Here is a 10,977-nt window from a genome sequence, read left to right as displayed (position 1 = left end):
TCAGAAGGCTCTCATCAAAAAGGAAAGAAATAGATGATGGTGAGATTGTGGAGAACAAGGAACACCGTGGAAACTCTTGAATAGAATGCAAAGTATTGATTCCATTGCATATATACATCAAATTTTTTTCATCCAGTTTTCTATCAAGGAATGTTGGGTTTGTAGGCCCCTGTCTGAAGGCTCTAGAGAATAAGCCCATGGGTTGAATTGATAAACAAGCTGTGAGGAATGTCACATATCCAGGCTGGATATGTCTATCCAGAAATATCCTAATCAGTGTATCCAGTATGAATGGCTGGATAGACTATGATGGGTAAGATCCTCAGAGGAGGACAACCTAAGACAGGCACAGCTGGCTGGATAAGAGAAGGCCTACTTAATGAAGTTCTGTGATGAACTTTAAAACAATCCTTGATCATTTAACATCCTGTGCTTACTGCAGGAGCATGGGGCATAAGTTGCTTAAGATTATTAACATTGTTATAACTTAGATGATATGTGAGGCATTGTGCATGTCCTATATAAACCCTTCTTCTAAGAATCAATAAACAGAGAACTGCTTCGCTTCTCTCCACACAGTTTTTGTGTGTATATGATATTGTGCCACTGACAGGGTTAATTTAATTTGTTGGGAGTATCATAAAAGGATGTTGCATTATATACAATGCTCTTTCTGCACCTATTGAGATGATTATGTGTTTTATTTCTCATTCTATTTGTGTGGCATGTCACCTTTATTGATTTGAATATTTTCCAGTATCTTTAAACTCAGGGATAAATCCCTTTACTCATGTATGTGTATTATAATTTAAATGTGTTGTTGAATTCATTTTGCTTGTGTTTTGTTGAGAATTTTGGCACATATGTTCATCAGGGTTTATATTCTATATTTTGCATATAATGTCCTTTCTAGAATTGTTATGCAAATAAATCTGGCATCATAAAACAAGTTTGGAATCTTTCACCCCCTTCAAATTCTTGGAAGATTTGGGGGAGAATTGGTGAATAATTTCTTCAAATGTATGACAGAATTCAGCAGAAATGTCGTCTTGTAAATTTTTACTAGTTTGGAAAGTTTGCATTATTTATGTACTCTTACACTCTTTTGCCCTATTTAATTTTCTTATTTCTTCTTGATTCAGTATTGGAAGACATATGTTACTGGAAATTTGTCTTTTGTTTTAGGTCATTCAAATCGTTGGCTAGTGGTAATTTCTTATGATGATTTGCATCTCTACAACATCAGTGGTAATATCTTCTCTTTTATTTCTAATATTATCTGAGTCATTATTTTCTTAGACAACCTAAACTTTTGTCCACTTTATGTTAAAAAGAAACAGAGTTAAATATATTTTTTTATCTTTTCAACTGTTTCTCTTGTTATTTGACTTACTCTCATTCATTTAATTTTCTTCTTTATTCTTTGTTTTCACCTAGATTCTTGATGTGTAATGTTAAGAAGTGTGAATCTTTGTATTTCATTTGTTATTATATATTTTTTATTTAGTCATTATTTATTTATTTATTTATTTATTTATTTATTTATTTATTTACATATTTATTCATTTATTTATCATTGAAATACTGCCATTTACAATGTGTCAATCTGTGATGTATAGCACAGTGTTCCCGTACATGCATATATTTGTGTGCCTATTAAAGTTTACTTCACGATGTTTAACTTACTGCCCTGTGTCATAGAAAAGATATTTTGAAAAAATCTATTTTTATATATAGTGGAAAGCTTTTGTAAATCTACAGCTCCCAAATATATAATCTCGCAGCCCTTTTCGGCAGTAATCATAAAATTGTTTATTAGATCTGCGACTGTGTTTCAGTTTTGTAGATAAAATCGTAGTGTTCTCATCCAAATTTTTTTTTAAGGTTCCACATATGTCATGTCATGTATTATTTTTCTTTCTCTTCCTGGAATTTTTCAATTAGATTGACACTTTTTGGGGACATCCATTTTGCTTCAAATGTCATAGTTTTACCATTTTTCATTGCAGAATATTATTCCAATGTGTAATTACGGCATAACTTCTGAATATTGTCATCTGTTGTTGGACGATAAGGTTGCTTCCATGTCGTGGATTTTGTATATAGCACTGCTAAGAACATTGGGGTGCAGAAGTCTTTTTGAATTAGAGTTCCCTTTGATATATACCCAGAAGTGAGATTGCTGGATTGTATGTTAATTCTGTTTTTATTCTTTTGAGGAATCCCCATCCTGGTTTCCACAATGACTGCACCAAACTACATTCCTACCAACAGTGTAGGAGGGTTCCATTTCTCCACAGCTTCCCCAGCATCTATTGTTTGTGGACTTTTGAATGATGGCCACTGTGACTATTGTGAAGTGATAATTCATTATAATTTTGAATTGCCCTTCTCTGATAATGAAACTGAGCAATTTATTTTTTCATATATCTATGTGTCATTTGTGTGTCTTTATTGGAGAATTGTTTTTTTAGGGCTTCTGCCCATTCTCAGATTGGGTTTCTTTTTTTTATTATTATTATGTTGTATGAAGTCTTTGTATTTTGGAAATTAAGACTTTGTCAGTTGCATCATTTTTAAATATATTCTTTAATTCTGTAGGTTGCCATTTTGCTTTTTGTCTGGTTTACTTTGCTGTGCAAAAGCTTATAAGTTAAATTAAGTCCCATTTACTAATTTTGCTCTTACATCCATTACCTGGGTAGGCTGTTCTAGGAGATCATTGCTGAGATTTATCTCAGAGTGTTTTGCGTATTAACTCTTCTAGGAGATTTACAGTGTCTTGCCTTTCATTTGAAACTTCAAGCCATTTTTTGGTTATTCTTGTGTATGGAGTGAAGGAGTGTCCTAACTCAATTGTTCTGCATGCTGCTATCCAGTTTTCCCAACACCATTTGGTGAAGAGATGGTCTTTTCTCTCTCATATTCTTGGCTACTCTGTCAGAGATTAATTGAGCTTAGGCCTGTATATTTATTCCTAGGCCCTCTATTCTGTTATGTTGATTATTGTAGCTCTGCAATATTGTTTGGAGAACTGGTGGTTTATTCCTCAAACCTCTTTCTTTTTCTTGAATATTGCTTTGGAAATTATGGATCTTTTATGACTCTGTGTAAACCATAGGAGTATTTGTTTCAGTCAAAAAAGAAATGTTTTGAATAATTTGATAGGAAATCAAATTAAGTCTGTGGATTGCTTTGGGCAGTATGGGCATTATAACAAAATTGTTTCTTCCATTACAAGTTCATTGGGTATCTTTCCACTTCTTCAGATCTTTTTTGAATTCCTCAATCAATGTTTTCTAGTTCTCCATGTATAAGTCATTCACCTACTTGGTCAGATATATTCTTAAACATTTTATAGTTTTGGGTGCAGTTAAAAAAGCAGTTGTTTCTATACTTTGTTTTCCTGTTGATTAAATGGTAGCATAAAGAAATGCAATTGGTTTTCCTACATTACACTTGGTACCTTGCCCAGTTCCTTTTTTAGCCTAAGTAATTTTTTTGTGAAGCTTTTTCTTTTTTCTTTATATAGAGTCATGTCTTCTTATCATGGCAATTTTACCTCTTCTTTTCCAGTCTGAATGCTTTTATTTCATTTTCTGGCCTGACCGTTGTGGCTAAGATTTCCAAGACTATATTGAATAGAAACTGTGAGAATGGGCAAACTTGACTTGTCTCAGGTTTTTCTGGGAAGGGTTATGGTTTTTCACCATTTAGTATTTTGCTGGCTATTTGTTTGTCATAAATAGCTTTCATTAGCTGAGATATGGTCCCTCTGTGCCCACTGTGATAAGGACTTTTATAGCAAATAGTGGTTAAATATTATCAAATGCTTTTTCTTTATCTACTGAGATGATTATGTGGTTTTTTGTCCTCTCATTTGTTGATATGTTGTATCAAAATTGATTGATTGATTTGCATATGTTCAACCATCCTTGTGTTCCTGGGAAATACCTAACTTGACCATGGTGTATAATCTTTTTTTACATGCTGTTAGATTTTGTTAGTTAATAATTCCTTAAAGACATTTACATCTGTGTTTATCAATGATATTGACCCATAGTTTTGTTTTGGGGTAGTGTCTTTGTCTGGTTTTGGTATCAGGTTGATGTTGGCCTTATGGTTTGAGTTTGGGTGTACTCTCTCCATATCAATTTTTGGAAGATATTGAGGAGGAATGCTATGGATTTTTCTTTCTATGTTTGGTCAAATTCCCCAGTGAATCTATTTGGGTCTGAATATTTGTTTGCAGAGATTTTTTATTTTATTGATAATTCTATTTCATTTCTGGTGATCTGTCTGTTCAAATGGTCAATTTCTTCTTAATGCAAAAATGGTGGGCTGAATGTTTCCAGAAACTTCTCCACTTCTTCCTGGTTATCCAGTTTGTTTCCATATAGTTGCTCATGGTATTCCCTTATGATATTTTCCAAATTATTTGCAGTATTTGTAGTTTCTCCATTTTCATTTCTTATGTTATTTGTGTTCTCTCTCTATTCTTGTGATGAGTCTGTCCAGAGTTTTGTCAATTTTGTTTACTATTTCAAAAATTTTTTGATTTTTTCTATTATTAATCTCTATTTCAATTCTTTCTTCCTTGATCGTTATTTCCCTCTTTTTGTTGACTTTTGGTTTTGTTTGTTCTTCTTTTCATGATTAGTTTACATAGAACATTAGATTATTTATTTGAAGTTGCTCTTCTACTTTGAGGAGAGCCTTTTCACTATGAACTTCCCTCTTAAGCCTGCTTTAACTGTGTTCCATAAACTTTGCATAGTGTTTTGTCATATTTCTCAAGGTTTTTTTTTAATTTCTTATTTTACTTCATCAGCTCCCCCCCTTGTTTAAGTACCATGTTGTTTAATCTACATGCTGTCATTTTTTCTCTCTGTTTTTCTGTGATTGAATTCTAGTTTCATGTTATTATACTCAGAAAAGATACTTGAAATAATTTTTATCTTCTAAAATTTGTTAAGGCTTCTTCTGTGCCTGAGTACATAATCTTTCCTAGAAAACATTCCATGTGCACTGGAAAAGAATGTATATTCTGTTTTGGGGAGAAGTACTGTTATGAAAATATAAACCAGATCCAATTATTTTATCATATCTTTTAGTATATTTGTTCCCTTATTAATTTTCTGTCTGAAAAACCAGTCTGGTGATGATAATGGGGTGTTATAATTTCCTACTGTGATTGTGTTCCCATCAATTTCTCCCTTTTCATCTATTAGTATTTGCTTTATGTATTTATGTGCTCCTGTTGTGAGTGCATATATCTTAATATGTATAAAGCCCTCATTTTGTATTTCTCCTTTAATCACCATATCATGTCCTTGTTTATCTTTCTCTATGGCCTTTCTTGTAAAGTCTCTTTTGTGTGAAGTCAGTACTGCTAGTCCTGCTTTCTTGTCATGTCCATTAGCATGCAATATATTTTTCCATCTTCTGACATTCAATTGATGTGTATTCCTCTTACAAAATTGGGTCTCTTGTATGCTTCGTAATGAAGGGTCTTGTTATATTATCACATCTGACAATATATATATTTTGATTGAATCACTAAGTGCATTAACATTTGTGATAATTATTGAGAGACTGGCGTTTATTTCCTTTTTGAACATTTTCCATTTGATTTTGTATTTCCTTTTTGTTCACTTCTTTTTCTTTTTGTGGTTTGATAAGTTTTCTTTTATTATCTTTGTTTCTTTTTGGCTTTGTGACTTCATTGTAAGCTTTTGACTTATGCTTAACCTCTTTTGTATGTATATTGACCCGTTATTATATCTGTTTATTTTAACTGATAGGAATACAAATTCTAACCCATCATAAAGAGAACAGAAACAAGAAGAAAATACTCTGTATTGTCCTGTTTCACTCTCTAACCCTTAAAAATTTTGATGTCCTCTTTTTTACATCATGTTTATTCTAATGTAATTCATTGTAGCTATTACCTTTTTAATAATGCCTTTCTCATTTCTATGGCATACTGCTTCTTTTTTTCTTAGAGTAGATTTTCATTATTTCTATTTCTGTCACTAATTTCTTTTAGTATTTGCTTTTGTGGAAGTTATTTATATCTCCTTCTATTCTAAAGGATAGCCTTGCTTGATAAATTATTTTAGATTACAGCTTTCTTTCATTCAGGACTTTGAATATGTCTTGTCACTGCCTTCTGACTGTTGTATTTGTGCAGGAAATGTGTTTACAAATATAATGTATATAATTATATATATATGTAAAAACTACATAGAAATGAAGCTAATGAATAAGATGAAAAACTATACATTAAAAAATAGAAAACATTGATGAAGGAAATTAAAACTGATTCAAAGAAATGAAAAGATCTCTTATGTTAATGGTGTGAAACTATGTGGTTGAAACAACCATACTACCCAAAGCAATCTACATTTAGTGTAATTCATGTCAAAATACCCATGAGATTTTTGCATTAAATAGAAAAAATAACTTCAAAATTTATATGTAACTACAAAGATCATGTGTTGTCAAAATAAACTTGAAAAAGAGTATTAAATCAATTAGTGTAATATTCTCTGATGTTAAACAGTCCTACAAAGCTTTAGTAATTTAAACAACATGATTCTGGCTCAAAAACAGACACCAATCAATAGAAGAGAATTGAGAAACCAGATATAATACCTCACACCTACGATCAATTAACCCATGAAAAATGAAGCAAGAGTATAAAATGAAGAAAAGACATTCTCCTCAATATGTAGTGCTGGGGAGATTGAACATGTGAAACATAGATTAGAGTATTTTCTGACATTTTATGCAATCCATGAGCACAGAATATCTTTTATTTCTTTTGTTTACTTATATTTATTACACCTTTAATTTATAGAACTATGTTTAGATCTTTTATTTCACTTATCAAATTTATCCCTTTTTTATTCTTTTTGGTATAAATGTACACACAACTGTTTTCCTAATTCCTTATTCTGATAATGTGATGTTAGTGTATAAACATGCAACATATATTTGTATATTGATTTTGTATTCTGCAAGTTTACTAAGTTTGTTCATTATTTCTAGCATTCACTGGAGGAGTATATGGAGTTTTCCATCTGTGTATAATTATGTCATTTGTAAAAATTTTACTGCTTTTTTACTAGTTGTAAGCCTTATATAATTTTTCTTGACAAGTTGTTCTGGCTAGGACTTTGAGTACTGTAATTTAGGACTTGTGAAAATGAGCTACTTTTTCTTATTACTGGACCAGAGGAAAACCTTCCTGTATGTTAACATTGAACTTGATTTTTGTCATGGGTTTTTCATATATGGCTTTTATTATGTTTAGTTATATTTTATTTAAAGCAAATTTGTTAAGAATTTTTTGTATACAAAAGTTAAGATCACTTCTGTCAACAATTTTCCTACATTTTCTGAGATTGTCACTTTTGAATTCTCTGTTTTTTAATTGATGGTATCACATATATTGATTTGCATTTGTTAAATAATATTTATGAAACAGGACTAAACCAAACCTAACTATAGTTTATAATACTTATAATATGCCATGAAATCAGGTTGCTAATATTTATTTAGAATGTAATATACACATACAGAAGGAAAAATGTACATTGTAGCTTGAGTGAACATTTATTTATTTAAAAATTTTATCTCTCATTTTGAATTTCACTTATGTTTAATGGAAATTTTATCTAAATAAAGAATATAACTTTTGGTAACTGAATTTACTTCAGTTTACTGATACAGAACATAGCTATTATTTACAATTAGTGCACAAATCACTTGTCTTAAAGTGCCATATTATACTAACAATGCCAACTGATTCAGGACTGGGAAAATAATGCTTCCTAAAATTCATTATGTGGTGTTTTCCACACCAACCCACATATACACTTATTTCTTTGTTTTTTAATTGTTTCTTTGCCCCTTAATGGAGGCACTGCTTATAGAACCCAGGATCTTGTGCATAATTGTATTTATCAACATCATTTTGGAGCACTTAACAGAATCCAAAAGAGTATGGATTATAAAATGACAGGAAAATTTATTCCTTCTAGGGACTGAAAAACCTCTAAGTGAAAGAATGGCAAAAATAAACATTTGTATGTTTACAATAAGATTTTCTCTTGTGTAATTTTAAAGTAGAATATTAAATTACATTAGTTTTACATATAGCACTGAAGTACAATTTAAAACAAAAATTCCCCACTTTGAGATTTCTTAAATTTGATTAATTAAAGTTTTCTAAATTTAATTCATAAATATTTACCATTTGTTTATAAACATACCGAAGAAACTGACATTTATTCTACTCATGTTTTGAATATAGAGCTACTATTTTAAGGTACACAGATAAATAATTACTTCCATTTCCAAATCAACTTATGTTTCACTTTAATTACAAAAGATAATGAAATAGTTATAAATTTTCTGTACAAGTTTTACACAAATTTCATTTTAAATTCCAAAACTTTAAAATTATTTTATTTATTTTAAGCATTATTTATACTGTGTTCACCAAACTGGTATAAATTTGTGTACAAAAGGAAGAGATTGGTTTTATTTCATAGACCCCAAAATTAAATTATTTAAAAAGATTTTGTGGGGATAATATTTGCAGATCACACTATAAAAATAAGCATCTTATATGATTCATTTTAACTGGATGAATGAGAAGGAAACACTGGCTGAATGTTAATCTTGGGTTGCTAGGAGACAAGACGTTTTGTGATGTCACAGCTACTCAGGTTGAGAACCATTGTGATGGCCTACCAGTTTAAATGTGCAGGCTTGCCAGAGCAGCATTTGAAGCTGTAGTGCTCAAAACCATGCCGAATAGAAAAGTAGCTGCAGAAAAATTTATTTGAGATGGCACTTGTTTCTTCAGAAATTCAAGATAAGTTTCCTAAAGATGGGCCAACTGGTTCAGGAAACTCCAGTAGATCTCTATTTTGTGATCAAACATTCTCTGGGGACTTGGACTTGAGGTCTATGATTGAAGAAATTGATTCTCTGACTTTGTCAGAAGGATCCTTGATAAAAAGACCATATTACACACATTGTGTCTCTGAACCAGTTGGAGATAATGATTTTCGTTCTCTGACATTTCCAAGAAAACTCTGGAAAATGTATGGGAGTGACCAATTTAAATCCGTCTGGTGGGATGATAATGGATCTTCCATAGTGATTGATGAAGATGTCTTTAAGAAGGAAGTTTTGGAAAGAAAGGCCCCTTTCAGAATATTTGAACCTGGAAGTATGAAAAATTTAGTTATACAGCTAAAGCTTTATGGGTTTAGGTAATTGCAGCAGAATTTTCAAAGATCTGCTTGTCTAGCTGTCTTTATAGCAGAAGAAAAAGAAGTCTATATTTTAAGCAAGGTATTCACAAAGTTTAGTTACCACTTGGTAACTTAGATATAAAATTTAATTTTGTACATCAATTTATGGTAATATAAATGGAAAGTTTTTGAAAATTGTATAAAACTACTAAGGCTATAATTCTTTATTTTTTATAAAAATGAGGATAGTGCCTTAAGTAGTCAAGATTATGATAAACTTTGCTAGCAACTATGAATCTTAACATAAATCTAAATAAAGGTATTAAAGCTGTTTTCAAAAGTGGCTTTCACCGTTACTGCAAATGCTAACTTCTTAAATTTGATGACTATATAATTTAAATGTGTATATACGAAATAAGGAATTTCAAAAATAGTCAGAATTGCTCATATATTGATATTATCTTTGCATTGTAAACGTGAAATCTGAGGTTTTATAGGTTAGGCTTATTGTAGTCTTTTATTTTGGTTTAAAATATTACTAAAACATTTCTACTTTCATTGTAGCTGCAATTCTACCATATTTCAAATTTTAAACGAGGCTGTCCCCAAATTTTAGTGAGAATAAAAATAAGATTTGGGATTAAAAATGTCTCTCTGGTATCTTCATTGGCTGAAGATTTCAACAAGAAGCACTTTATAGGAGGGGGTAATATGGATAATCATAATTCTGATTTTGTGGCTGACACTAGTGGAGAAAGTGCATTTTTACCTTCTCCAAATTTAAACATGCCTCTTAACAGAAAGCCCTCTACTAGCCACATAATTGGTGATACAAATACCCCGATCAGAGGTGATTTCTCCTTCATCATCAGTGTCAGTTAGACCATGAGAACAAATTGCAGTGGATCAACGTGCTATTTTAAATCAGTTGACCACTATCCACAGGCACTCCCAAAGCAGCTACACTGAAGCAAATGGCCGTGCTGTGAACTTCATTACAACTACAAATTCTATTTCTCATTACAGCATCTTGTCTCCCATACAGGGCAATTATTTTGGACTGATGGTGGAGCCTTCTACTTTTCCAAATAGATATCACAACATATCTGCCAATGAAGGTCGTTTTTCTAAACTTCAACCAGGGAGAAACCCACGGTTTCCAGTGCCAGTGATAGCTGATACATCAGCTACCTCACTTTCAAGGTCAACTCATCAGCTATCTTCAGTTTAATAACGTCATCCTAATTACAATTGATCTACCAAAGGACTACCAGATTATGCAGGATAGCAAAGATTAAAATTTATGTTGGCAAATGTCGACATATATCTGCAATATTCTTATTTGAACAATAAATATAAATGTGTACCTGTATTGTCCTTATATTTTTTAAAATAGAGTAAAGATTTAAATGCGAGACTAAGTTAGTGTTTAAAGAAAAAAAGAGATATTTGATTGATATGATCATTTGATGGAACAATATGAGAGTAAATTTATATAATTTCTTGTAAGGAAGAAGAGAAATTGAAGAATTTGGAAAAAGACAAAAACATGGAGAGAGGGAACAGTACTAAGTGGTTTCTGGTTGATTCTGGAAAGTATTTAAAGTGTTAAATTATGATAGGTTGGAACAGGAGATAAATGCAGGAACCGGCCCAGGAATCATGGTCTCTATTATGTCATCCCTGGAATCATAACAGTCACGTG

At 31.3% G+C, this 10,977-nt stretch overlaps 1 long non-coding RNA gene across 1 annotated transcript; it reads left to right on the top strand.

The window, feature by feature from the left end:
- The first annotated feature begins 9,105 nt into the window (after positions 1-9,105).
- On the top strand, positions 9,106-10,644 carry LOC140690669 (uncharacterized). Its single transcript, XR_012065936.1, has 2 exons — positions 9,106-9,372; positions 10,318-10,644. It is a non-coding gene; the product is annotated as an uncharacterized lncRNA (long non-coding RNA).
- The last annotated feature ends 333 nt before the right edge of the window (positions 10,645-10,977 follow it).

The sequence above is a fragment of the Vicugna pacos genome, chromosome 31 (genome assembly GCF_048564905.1).
Source record: "Vicugna pacos chromosome 31, VicPac4, whole genome shotgun sequence".
Lineage (NCBI taxonomy): Eukaryota > Metazoa > Chordata > Mammalia > Artiodactyla > Camelidae > Vicugna > Vicugna pacos.
Note: the sequence above shows the minus strand (reverse complement) of the source record. Positions and strands in the feature narration are given on the sequence as shown.